This window comes from Oryctolagus cuniculus, chromosome 1, assembly GCF_051225735.1.
Source record: "Oryctolagus cuniculus isolate XC-2025 breed Fujian yellow rabbit chromosome 1, ASM5122573v1, whole genome shotgun sequence".
Lineage (NCBI taxonomy): Eukaryota > Metazoa > Chordata > Mammalia > Lagomorpha > Leporidae > Oryctolagus > Oryctolagus cuniculus.
This window is the reverse complement of record NC_142867.1, coordinates 208,919,382-208,932,971: the sequence shown is the minus strand read 5'-3', so window position 1 is coordinate 208,932,971 and position 13,590 is coordinate 208,919,382. Positions and strand designations below refer to the sequence as shown.

Below are 13,590 nucleotides of genomic sequence, written 5' to 3'. Positions count from 1 at the left end.
TGGGCTGTGACACCTGCTAGCACACTGTCTCAGGGGAAACTCTGGAGAAAGCTGGTGGTGTTGTTCCTCTATTCCATGATCTAGAACTGGACAAAAGCCTGGCTAACTCGGTTTGGCAAAGGTAAAGGGAATAAAGTGTTAAGGCGGAAAATTGTATCCAGGTGTTGATGGGCTTTATTGAGTGAGTTCTTGAGCCTGTGAGTTCAGAGTTCAAGGCTCCTGAGCAATGCTGACAGCCCTGTGTTGCAGGTTGAGCCCCTAGGGAAGGTGTCCTTGGCAGGTGGTGTGTTTTCAGGGCTTCTGGAGCCTCCACCTGGCAGATTCCAGATTCTCTTTTGCTCACATGAAGTTGATGAAAGTTGTCTTTTCCAACAATGCACAGAGGCTTTGAGGGAAATCCGATGAAATGCACTTCAGCTTGAATTTCCGTTGCTTTGAACTCAGCTGGAAATTTTGTCATAGTTTTGGGCTAACTCGCACCTTTATTTTCAGTAAAATTTCTGATTTGTTACTGTAAGGAATCCACTTTAACTATCTTGTCTTGGCCCTGAGGTTTTACTTGCAGGGGCCTTTAGTCTACAAAGGTTTATGGAGCACCAGGTCACTCTGGCTGGGTGTGGTGAAGAATGAGATGTTGAGTGTAGCAGAAACCACCTGATAACTGGGCACACTGGAGAAGATGGTAGACAAGGCTGAAATGATGGAGGGAGTGTGGGCTAGCCTTCCAAATAGGTCTTTGACAGAGGCTGGGGGAAAGGGGTGGAGAGGAGAACTGAACTAGTTGCTGTAGACTTGGGGGAAAATTGCACGATAGTGTAGGTGAGTGGTGGGAGTTCCTTGCAGGGGGATTTATGATAAAACAACAATCAGAAGTGACACCAGCACACTAGAGGGATGCCGCTATTTCTCCCAGTGAGGAGTGCACTAGAGAGCGCTCCAGTTTGCTCTGGAAAGGCTCCTGAGGGAAACAGTATCTTCTGTAGACAAAAAAAAAAAAAAAAAAAAAAAAAAAAAAAAAAGGAGAGATCCTTCAGTTACACTGCCCACTCTATGCCCCACCCTCTGTGACATCAGCAGCACTCATCCTTATGATAGCACTGTACTTAACTTGGTTCTAGGAACCAGATAAATATTTTATACGTGTATTAGCTCTGCTTTATGGACAGGCTACAGGGCTCAGGATGGTCAGGTTCCCAGTGCTGATGGGTCGCAGAGTCAGAATTCAAACCCACCCTTATCCAACTCCAGAACCTTCCCTTCTTCCTACTGGACTGGTTAATTAAGAAAGCCTACGCGATAAGGATTTGGCACACGGTTTCATGATGGAACAAGTCCAAAGGGAAGAAAAGACAGTGTAAGATATAGGTTTGCCCAAACCCCACATGCTTTTGTTACAGGTGAAACAACGGTGGAGAAAATATTATTATCTCAGTGCTTTGTCTCACATGAAAGAAAAAATTCCAAGCAGACAAGCGGAGAGATAGAAGCAAGATTTATTAGGGTCAAAGACCTCCAGCCAGAGCAGCATAGAGGGGGGGCTTCCAAGAAAGGCAAGAAGAAGGGGCCATGGCACTGGGGTTTTTAAGCATAAACTGAGGAAACACTTGACAGTCAGATTGACGTTCAGTTACAAGGCAGGGACTAAACCCATAAAAAGAACAGATTTGCAAGCCTGTCTAGCTTGCTCAGGATAAAACAAAAGCCATCAGAAGGGTGAGATATCTAATTTACTTCAGAATAAACTGGGAGCTCCGTAGGAATGCCACTCCCTTGCTGCTCTCGTGATTGGAAGATTTCAAGTAGTGGGCAGGCAGGTACTTCTAACTTCGCTAAAGATAACTTCTGTTTTTATTCTTTTTATTTGACAGGTAGAGTTTACAGACAGTGAGAGGGAGAGACAGAGAGAAAGGTCTTCCTTCCTTCCAGTGGTTCACTCTCCAAATGGCCGCAACGGCCGGAGCTGCGCCGATCCGAAGCCAGGAGCCAGGAGTGTCCCCCCCCCCCCCCCATGCAGGTGCAGGGGCCCAAGGACTCGGGCCATCCTCCACCACTATCCCAGGCCACAGCAGAGAGCCGGACTGAAAGAGTAGCAACCGGGACTAGAACCCGGCGCCCATATGGGATGCTGGCACCGCAGGCAGAGGATTAACCTAGTGCGCCACGGCGCCGACCCCTAAAGAACTTTTTGGGGGAACATTTTCCACCCTGAATTTCCACTGACTGCCTATTAACCGGTCTGACTCCTCACACTTTGAGCACTTTTATACAGATAAACCCTTCAGCTGGGAGAAGACATTGACCCTTTCCAGATGTAAGGCAAGCTAAATGATTTTTGGTGTAGTCACTAAAAGAGCACTCCCAAAATTCCCTTGGGAAACCTTCCCACAACAAGGAGTGGTTTTCTAATCAAGATTCTCCCTTGGGGCCAGAGTTGTGGTGCTGAGGGTTAATGCCTCCGCCTGCAGCACGGGCATTTCATATGGGCACCGGTTCGAGTCCCAGCTGTTCACTTCCGATCCAGCTCTCTCTATGGCCTGGGAAAGCAGTGGAAGATGGCACAAGTGCTTGGGCCCCTGTACCCACGTGGGAGACCTGGAAGAAGCTCCTGGCTCCTGACTTCGAGAATCAGCTTAGCTGTGGCCCTTGCGGTCATCTGGGGAGTGAACCAGCGGATGGAAGACCTCTCTCTCTGTCTCTACCTCTCTCTGTAACTCTGTACTTCAAATAAATAAAATAAATTTTTAAAACAATCAAACAAAAAGATTCTCTCTAAAGAAAGGGTCGCTGATGGAGGCTGGCTTGCTTGTGTTCTGTAGCTCAGGGTGTTTATGAATTCAGTAGTTCCTTCCCTTCACATCCCTCTTATTTTGGGCTTTATGGTTGCAGTTAAAAAGCGTTTGATGTTTTTTCCTTTGACATATAATGTTGCTGGTCCCCCCCCCCTTCCCTGGGTGGGGAGGTTCTTCCTATGTGCTACATACCCTGGACCAGAGAAAAAGCAAATAGCTGTGTTGTTTGCTAAAGGCTTCCTTTGAAGGTTGCTCCGTGTTTGTTTAGTGGAAATCAGCAGGGGAAAAGGGACTGTCTCTACTATTTTGTTAGAATTTCTCCATAATTCTACCAGCATGAAACAAAGACTTGGGTACAGCACAGATCTGCTGTTAGAAATCCTGGCTCTGAAGAGTTTCGGACGTCCTGAGACTGTTTAACTGTTAACATCTGAAACGTTGAGGGTGAGGAATAGGACCTTTGTTTGTCTCAGTAATGTAACAGAAATCACTTTAAACTTTTAGGATCTCCTTTCAAACAGAGTTGTTGACAACATGAGGAATTACACTTCTCAAAGGCTAGTTACAGACTGGTACAGTATTTGTGGACTTCTTTTCATTTTTATGTATTCATTTCATAGCCTTCATTTTGAAAATTATGAGCAAATAATTTTGTCTAAGAAACTAGCTATGTATTCCATGGTGAAAGAAGGATGTGCCGTTCTCTTTAATTTTATGGTTAACAATAATCAAGCAGTGTGATGCATTTGACATTTTTTCGTAAAGGTTTATTTAAATATTTGAAGGACAGAGTTAGAGAGATATCTTTCATCCTCTGGTTGACTACCTACATGGCCACAATGGCTGGGGCTGGGCTAGGCCAAAGCCTGGAACCTGGAACTCCACCTGGTCTCCCATGTGGGTGGCAAGGACCCAAGTATTTGTGCTGTCAAGGCTGCTTCCCTAGGCACATTAGGAGGGCTATGGATTAGAAGCGGAACAAATGGGACAAATACTGACGCCCATATGGGATGTCTGTGTCACAGGCAGTGGTTTAACCCACTGCACCACAATGGCGACCTCTATGCCTCTGGTATTTGTAAACTGCCCCTGCTTCTTGAGAAACAGATTGCTGAAATTAATAAAATTCATTGAGTGAAACTCTGTCTTTTAAATGGGCAGGGCAGTAACAGAGCCTCTTATAGAATGATAGTATTCTTGTATTTTAAAAATATTTTATTTTCATCTGTATGAAAGGTAGAGAGAAACAGAGATCTTCCATCTGTTGATTTGATCTCCAAATGCCCACAACAACTAGGACTGGGCCAGACTGAAGCCAGGAGCCTGGAACTCAGTCTCGGTCTCCCTTGTGGGTAGCAGAGACCCAACTACTTAAACCAACACTTGCTGCCCGCTGTGTAGAAGTGGAGCTGAGATTCAAACCCAGACATGTGGATGTGAGGGTCCCAATGACTTTTTAACTGCTATGCCAAATGTCTGCAAAGATAGTCGTCTTATTTTAGAATGATCGAATGACTTCATTTTATCCTTGACTTTTACCTTGGAGTAAAAGTCTTACCCCTTTTGTCTTTTCAAATTTGAGCATTAAAGTGTTGACTTTAAACTGTTGACAGTGGACCATAGCGCTGTACCAGCCCTTGGCCCTTTGTGGGTCTCTAACTAAGGGCTGTTTCACAGGAACTGTGGCTCTGCAGGATGACTGGAAGTGCAAGGGCATGCAGATTAAGGGCCTCTAGCAAGGCCACCCTTAAGGTTAGAGAGCCCAATGGCATCTGGAGGCCAGGAAAGGTTTTTTTTTTTTTTTTTTTGACAGGCAGAGTGGACAGTGAGAGAGACAGACAGAGAGAAAGGTCTTCCTTTTTGCCGTTGGTTCACCCTCCAATGGCCGCCACGGCTGGCGTGCTAAGGCTGGCGCACCGTGCTGATCCGAAGGCAGGAGCCAGGTGCTTCTCCTGGTCTCCCATGCGGGTGTAGGGCCCAAGCATTTGGGCCATCCTCCACTGTACTCCCAGGCCATAGCAGAGAGCTGGCCTGGAAGAGGGGCAACCGGGACAGAATCCAGTGCCCTGACCGGGACTAGAACCCAGTATGCCGGTGCCGCAAGGCGGAGGATTAGCCTAGTGAGCCGCGGCGCTGGCCGAGGCCAGGAAAGTTTAATGGAGGGAATTAAATTGGCTTTAGGCTCAATAAATCTGATAGGTCAGCCTGGGAGAAATCACAGGATGACTCAAAACCCTGTCCCACTCCTATGACAGCCACGTCCCTTTTTCAGTCGTGAATGCAATAAACGTGTTCCAGTCCTGTGTTTTGGCCTTCAGTTAACTGCGTTAGGCCCCTCTCTGGAGGAGGCTCCTGATGCAGAGATATACGCTCCTTGAGGCAATTTAGAGAACAGGCCTTGGGGCCTGCCCTGTGGCATAGTGGGTGAGGCCACTGCATGCAGTGCTGGCATCTCATGTGGACGCTGGTTCGAGTCCTGGCTGCTCTACTTCCCATCTAGCTCTCTGCTATGGCCTGGGAAAGCATTAGAGGATGGCCCAAGTCCTTGGGCCTCTCTGCACCTATGTGGGAGACCTGGAGGAGGCTTCTGGCTCCTGGCCTCAGATCAGTGCAGCTCTGGCTGTTGTGGCTAATAGGGGAGTGGACCAGCGGATGGAGGACCTCTGTCTCTCTCTGCCTCTCCTTCTGTGTGTAACACTGACTTTCAAATAAATAAATAAATAAATAAATAAATAAATTTAAAAAAAACAGGCCTTTTCCAGAGCAAGCATGCTCAGCTGGACTTACAAGTTTCGTGTCCTAATATCACAGGACCCGGCACATCTCTCTGGAGATTAGGCACATGAGTCACATCTGTGATTCCTGCTTTTGCATTAACATCTCATGAATAGGCAATCAGTTATGCTTTAGCACCAGCACATTTTCATCTCATGTCTGATACAGTCAAGTCTGCCTCCTGCTTTGTAGTTTACTGTCTAGCTGTCTGTTCCTATAAAACATCTAGAACACCATAAACATGTGAAATTTTTATTTGTCCATTTTGTCACAATAAAGAAGAACAGAGCTACTAAAGGATGGGCATTTGGTACACTGGTTAAGACCCCACTTGGGACACCTGCGTCTCATATCTACCTGGATTTTAGTCCGGACTGTGCTCCCAGGTTCAGCTTCCTGCTGATGCATACCCTGGGGGGCAGCAATGGCTCAAGGTGTCAGGTCCCTGCCACCCACTTGGGAGATCCGGATTGAGTTTCTGATTCCTGGCTTCAACTTGCTGCAGCACCATCTCTTGTGGGCATTTGGGGAGTGAACCAATAGACGACAGATCTCTCCCTATCTCTCTTTCTGCCTTTCAAATAATTAGAGAAAGTACTGAGAGCTGTTGTTGAAAATTTCACTTTCAGTCTCACTTCATATAACTATCCAGGGATTTAGCCAAAAAGCAGAATACACACACACACACACACACACACACCACATTTATTTAAAGTTAAGAGAAATAGTTATCATATAATCACTGTTTTTGAAGAACAAAGATTAGTTGCTGACTATACATTCTGGATATGTGAACTTTTTGGATAGAACTTGTAATAGAATTGCCTTCAGAAGAACCAGCAAAATCAAAGGGAAATAGCTTAGTGGGAGTAACAGTTGTTGAAAAACTATTTCTTGAGACACCAAGGGGCCAGCTCTAAGTCTTGCTTTTTGGGGGCCTCGGCCTCTCTATAAGATTATTTCAGAGACTATTTATATTAAAAAAAAGATTATATCAGAGGTGTGGTAGGAATAAGCCTCAAAAATCCCTTGCAACTCCATCTGCTAGATAGAGCAGACAGATGATGTATGGCCCTGGGAAGGGCTTCCCTCACCAGCCCCCAGGGCCAGCCAGCTTCTCTTTCCCAGTGAGACATGGCCCTTGCATGGAGCATGCTTGCAGACTCTCCTCTGTGGCCTGGCCAGGCACCAGAGCTGACTCCCTCCCTTAGATTGGAGCCTAACGCGGAGATCATGTGCTGTTGACAGAGGTCTTGCAGGAAGGAAAAGAGCAGCCCAGCCTTTTGTTACTGCGCAAGCCAGCAGCTTCTGGGAGCAGCACAGACCCCTGCATTTTCCCCTCGCTCCATTTCCGTCGACAGAGTCAGTACTGTAGGGAACGTAGAGGATGGTCAGGGCTAGGAGTTCCTGTTTTTTTTTTGCTTGTACCAGAGTGCTCAGTAGGGACTAGGGGGTATTACTCCCCCTTCACATCAGGCTTCCTGTTAGCCTACCTTTTTTCTTTTAGATTTATTTATTTATTTGAAAGAGTTACACAGAGAGAGGAAGAGACAGAGACAGAGAGAGAGAGAGAGAGAGAGAGAGAGGAGAGAAAGATCTTCCATTTGCTTCATTTTTTTTTTTTTTTTGACAGGCAGAGTGGACAGTGAGAGAGAGAGAGAGAGAAAGGTCTTCCTTTGCCGTTGGTTCACCCTCCAATGGCCGCCACGGCTGGCGTGCTGCGGCTGGTGCACCGCGCTGATCCGAAGGCAGGAGCCAGGTGCTTCTCCTGGTCTCCCATGGGGTGCAGGGCCCAAGCACTTGGGCCATCCTCCACTGCCTTCCCGGGCCACAGCAGAGAGCTGGCCTGGAAGAGGGGCAACCGGGACAGAATCCGGCACCCCGACCGGGACTAGAACCTGGTGTGCCGGCGCCACTAGGTGGAGGATTAGCCTATTGAGCCGCAGCGCCAGCCCCATCTGCTTCATTCTCCAAATGCCCACAATGGTCAGTGCTGGGCCAGGCTGAAACCAGGAGTCAGGAGCTTCTTCCAAGTCTCCCATTCGGGTGCAGGGGCCCAAGGACTTAGGCCATCCTCTGCTGCCTTCCCAGGGCCACTAGCAGGGGCTGGATTGGAAGTGGAACAGCCAGGCTTCAACCCAGCACCCATATGGGATGCCAGCATCGCAGCCGGTGGCTTTACCTGCTATACCACAAATCTGGCCCCTCTATTTTTGCTTTTGCCAGTATCATGGAGTCTGTCTGGCATGGCAGGTTTTGGTTTAGGGAAAAGTGAAAAGAACTTGCATTACTTAAGTGACCTCCTGTGTGCAGTCTGTGCTCCGTGCTCTCACTGGGTTGTTGTAAGCTGAGCCATAAGAAGGAAATTACTATACTCACTCGGTCCTCTCTGTTGCTGTACTCACTTTATTTTTTCCTCGCACTCCTACCATCCACTGCCTTAACAAGCCTCTGTTATTTGTCTATTTTCTGTCTCTTCTGCTGGAGCACAAGGTCCCTGAAGGCAGGGACTTTGCCTCTGTCATTCACTATTGAATCTGTGAGGTCTGAAGCCCCTTGTGACACTCCATAAATATTGTTCTGGCTAACAAGGGCCTTGCAGAGTTAAGACTGCAGTTTGTTTTTGTGTGTGTGGAATTAATAAGTGGTGATGAATATTTATTTACTATGCCCCTTCCAGACTCTGTGCTATGCAGTTCTTAGGTGTTCCAAAGCATAATTTGATTTGTAGGGTATGTTCATTATCATAATGAGAGGTGGATTTTTTTGTTGTTGTTCTGCTGTCAGGTTTATTGATGTATAATTTGCATTCATTAAAATTTGCCCTTTGTAAGTGATCAGTTTGGTAAGTCTTCACGAATGCATACAGTTGGGCGACACTTCCGCCACCTAGAGAAGATTGCAGGCGCGATTGCAGCCGTTCTCTACCATAACCCGTAACTGTTGGCCACCGCTGAGACTGATTTCTGTCTGGGCTGTCTCATGTTTTCCAGAATGTTGTAGACGTGGGATCATGCAGTAAGTCGTTTGTTGTGTCTGGCCTATTTCTCTTTTGTGTAATGCTCTAGAGATTGAATTATGTGGTTGCACATATCAGTAGTTTGTTCCTTTGTGTTGCAAGTGGTATTCTGTTTTTATTTATTCGCCAACTGATAGACAACTGGGTTGTTTCCAGTTTTTGTCTGTTCTGTGTAAGACTTCTGCAGACATTCATGTTCAGGTCTTTGTGTGGCAGCATTCTCATTTCTTTTGGGTAGCTGATGGAATGGCTGGACTATCTCATGAGTGTTTGTGTGAGATTTCAAAAACCTCACGGAAAAATGGAATTCAGAGATCATATGCATTTTCCATGAACATTTTGAAGCTTCCTTATATATAATAAATATTACAAGAAACTGCCAGTTTTCCAAAGTGGCTCTTCCATTTGATTTATCTATAATTAGTGAATTGACTTCCAGTTGTTCTAGACACTCAGTAGCGTGGTTTAAATTTTTAGTTTATTGGGTGTATAGTGGTATTTCCTTCTGGTTTTAACTTGCTTTTCTGTGTAACCAATGACATTGAGCCTTTTTGCTCATTTAGGAAGGTTATAGTTGAGCGATCTGTTGTGTTTTTTAGATATACATAACTTTAAATTATTGCTGGCAGTGGAAATGAGAGTTTCTGAAAACACATTGATAGAAGATTCGAGCAGTGACCTGTTCCAGTTCCATAGTGCACAGAACAAAGTGGGGGTGGGGAAATTATGAAACTTTGGTGAGGGGTGACCCCCTGGGAGACTGCCAATGAGAGATCCTGAGGCATACCTCTAGGATTTGAGCATGAGGATTGGTACAAAAGCCAATTTCATGGCCTGCTGGCCTTGGGAGGCCTGCTTGGCCCACAGCGAAAGCTGGTGGTTATGGGAAGTAGCCTTAGAGTCAATTACATTTTGCAGGGTGCCCCAGGAGTCAACTGGGAAGTGCAGTAGTCCCTCGTGGCCATCTGGGCTCCTTCTCTGGGGACAATTTGCCTAAATCATTTGATCAAGCCTAAGAAATCAGTTATCACAGTCCCAGGAGCCACTACCCTTGAGTTCTCAGACCCTATTTCTCATGTCTGTCTCTTTGTTAATTAATTAAGCAAACATCCCTGAAGTGCTTATTACAAGCCAGCACTGTTTTGCTTGTTTGGGAAAATAGTAGCGAAGGAAACAGGAACGGTCGCTGCCTTGACTCTGAAGGTGGGAAAATCCTGCAAGGGAAGATGGACGCTGCTGTGGGAGCCCCTACCAAGGGCTCCTCGCTGGACTGGCAGTGCAGGGGAGGCAATCTGGGAACGACTCCTGGGGAGCTGACGGGTTCACTCTAAGGGTGAGGAAGAATTAGCCAAGCTGACAATGCACAAGAAAGTGTTTCAAGACAAGGGAGCAGGCCAGTGGAGTGCCAGTGATGGGAGAGTGCAGCACCTTCAGAGCCTGGGAGTGTTTTCCAGGGCATGGCTTAGCAGGTGGGAAAGGTGAGAGGGTAGGCTAGAGGCCCAGCAGGGAGCGCAGGTAACGCTTCGTGAGGCTGGATCTGTCCTCAGGGTGGTGGGAGCTAGCAGAGGGATGGATGCAGGTGCAAGAGTGGCACGTTCAGGTGTTTATTTTAGTCTAGTAACTTTGGGTGCTCTGTGACTTGGGTGGCAGGGGGCAAGCCTGGATCAGGGAGGTGAGTGAAGTGGCTTTTGTGGTCATCCAGGAGCAAAGGGAAGCCTGCTGACTTGCGATGACTAGTGGAGTGGACCCTTTCCAGCCAGCAACTGGAAATGGATACGAGGGCAGAAGTGAGTGTGCTACGCTTTGAAACGTTGAGAAATCTAGTACATAGTACTGCCTTTTTTTTTGGTGGGGGGGAGGTTTGGTTTGTTTGTTCACTTCCTTGGAAAACTGATGTGGAAATGTCCCTTTGGCTTCAGTTACCTGTGTAGAAGGGCTTGGGCATTGCCAAACCCTTCTCTCTGGATGGAAGCGCTCCCAGGATTGATCACTGTGTTCTGAGATGGAGGGAGGGAATCGTACAGGAGGCCAGGCAATGGGGAAATACTGGGAAAGGATGCTTGTCTGTTTGCATCCAGCAAAGCTGGAGCAGAACTTTCTGCTGCTGCTCTTGGCTACTTGTTTATTTGGCTTTTTTTTTTTTTTTTTTTTTTTTTTTTTTTTTGACAGGCAGAGTGGACAGTGAGAGAGAGAGACAGAGAGAGAAAGGTCTTCCTTTTGCGGTTGGTTCACCCTCCAATGGCCGCCGCTGCAGCCGGCGCACCGCGCTGATCCGATGGCAGGAGCCAGGATCCAGGTGCTTTTCCTGGTCTCCCATGGGGTGCAGGGCCCAAGCACCTGGGCCATCCTCCACTGCACTCCCTGGCCATAGCAGAGAGCTGGCCTGGAAGAGGGGCAACCGGGACAGAATCCGGCGCCCCGACCGGGACTAGAACCCGGTGTGCCGGCGCCGCAAGGTGGAGGATTAACCTATTGAGCCACGGCGCCGGCCTACTTGTTTATTTGAAAGACAGAGTGTGGGTGTTGGGCAGGGGATAAATCTTCCATCCATTACTTCACTTCCCAAGTGCCTGAAGCAGCTGAGGCTGAGCCCAGCAGAAGCCTGGAGCACCTGTGTGGGTGGCAGGAACCCAAGCACTTAGGCCATCATCTGATGTCTCCCAGGCTTAGTAGCAAGAAGCTAGACTGGAAGCAGAGTATAGTTAGAATGCTGGTGTCTAAAAACTGTGCCTCAGCCTGTTACTGCACAATGCCTGCTCCTGGAATACTTTTGCTAACCTCTGTTATATCTCCCAGGGGGTCCCTGGCATCAGAACCCATGTTTGGGGAGATCCAGGAACTCCACTTTTAGGAAAATGTTCTCCCAACAAAAGCATCCTCTCCTCTCCTCCCTTTCCTCTCCCCTGCCCCCCTCCACTCTCCCCTGCCCCCCTCCACTCTCCCCTGCCCCCCTCCACTCTCCCCTGCCCTTCCCTTCTATCCCCTCTACTTTTTCATGAACATTGTATAGAGGTATATCTTCTCTTTCTGTGAACTTTTCCACTCAGGGTTTAGAGGAGGAGTTCTGTACTGGGGTTTGGCCCTGGGGACCCCAACACCAGGTTATTCAGATTTTGTCTGTCCTACTTTGCCCCTTTATACCTTTCCAAAAACCCACAGTGGATTTGGTAGAAATAATAGGGTATATCCTGTTTAAGCAGGGTACGGGCATTTCTTTGTGAGAGGGTACTGAGCAAACAGAGAAATACAAATGAAGAGACAGAACGTTATAACTTCAGCATGTACATTAGGCCATGATGGAAACTTATTTGTGCTATCTCTTTAAGTCCTTAGAACACTATACAAGAAGGCAGGTGTTGTCATCTCCATGTTGTAAGGAGGAAATTGATGCTCAGAGAGCATAAAGCCTTGGGCATGGACGCGTGGCTGGGAAGCTGGAGTTAATTCATGTCTGGGAACATTTAGCTGATTAGTTTTCCCTTTTTAATAGAAATGTTTTGTACCAGCCTCTTCAGTACTACCTTGGGGATCTGAAAAGATTCTTTTAGCTTCTAAATCAACTGATGATGCCTGGACAGAGGTTTTTTGCATGAGAACAATGTAGCTAATTATTTATTTCAGTGTTTCTGGAATGCAACCTCCCTCCTAAGCCACTTATGAAACAATTTGGGATTACAAGCGTGGGTCTCACCACGCCATCTTGCCTCTCAGTGCTAGGAGACCAGTTGACACCTTTAAACAACCAAGTGCAATCTGATGCTATGCTGGTTTAGGTCTTTCTCTTCTTGGAGTGAGACACTTTGGGGATCTGTATCTTTCGAGAGGTCTGCTGATAAGGAAAAGAAATAGGGTGTAAGATTTGAATTTTGGAGGAATACCTGATTTATTGCATTGCCATTGGATGAGTTGGATCGTCTCTTCCTCTTGCACACTGCAAATTCTCTGCAATCTTTCTTCTTTGCTAGAAGTTTTTAATTCAAATCGTTAAGGGGTGAGGGCAAAAGGGTAATATCCTGATAGAGATTGAACTTTAGTCCAATACTTGGTTTTCTAGGTATAAGTGATTACTGCACTCTTAAGTCTTTTTCCATTTCTTTCTCATGTTTCTCACATCCTACCCCTATATCACTGGAGGCTATGATGATGAACTGGGCACTGCTTTATAAGGAAAGGGGCTTCTGGTTTCTACTGAGGACTCATACTGCCAAGTGCCAACAGGAACTCACTTTAACCTGTTTATCCCTCCTGTCTTTTTCCATTTTTCATTTTCTGTCCCTTCCCTAGCTTTAATGTTGGCATAATTATGTGAGATTATTCCAGCATAAATAAATACACCCTGTTGGGTGGGCAAGTAGGACACATAGAATGTGTCTTTTCTGTTCGTGAGAATAATAATAGTAAAATATAGTTCATGCAGCCCTTCAGGGAGGCACCGTGACACCTGACAAAGAGTAGCTTGGCCACGTGCTCAGGTGCAGAAACGCACATATATCCTGGCTGTGAGGGCTTGTCAGTTTCATAGATGACTCTCTGTGCCTGCCTTAGCAGACTTGTCTCTCCGTGGGATTGTGTTTTCCTTCCACAGAGACACAGCGCTGGCGCTGTCCTCATCACCTGGGAGCCAGGTGTTGGCAGCATCCCCTTGGTGCTTACTCACAGTCCTCGAAGACCTGCTGTGGCTTTCCAGATTGGGAAACTGCTTTGTTGATGGTGCCATTTATCATTTGAAGGACCCCGTATTGTTGGCCAGGGGGAAATTTAGTCTGCAGAGAATTTCAGGGAGTTGTGTAACTCACTCCAGGCTGGAGACACAATTTATAAATGCTGTTGACATTTTATAGGAGTGTATGCGGCCGGGGGCGGGGGGGGGGGGCAGGGAGGATTCCAGTATGGCATTTTCATCCTCAGTGTTTTGGCCACTCAAGTCCATTTTCGTTAGTGCATTTTTCATTCCTAAATGATCTCTCCAGTGGAGCTAACGTGATTAGGACCCGTGGCACTTTAGCT

General features: G+C 47.0%; 1 protein-coding gene across 3 annotated transcripts in view; it reads left to right on the top strand.

The window, feature by feature from the left end:
- The window catches only part of ABCA1 (ATP binding cassette subfamily A member 1), a 137,497-nt gene that overhangs the window by 11,080 nt on the left and 112,827 nt on the right, over positions 1-13,590 (top strand). The gene's annotated exons all lie outside the window — the stretch shown is intronic.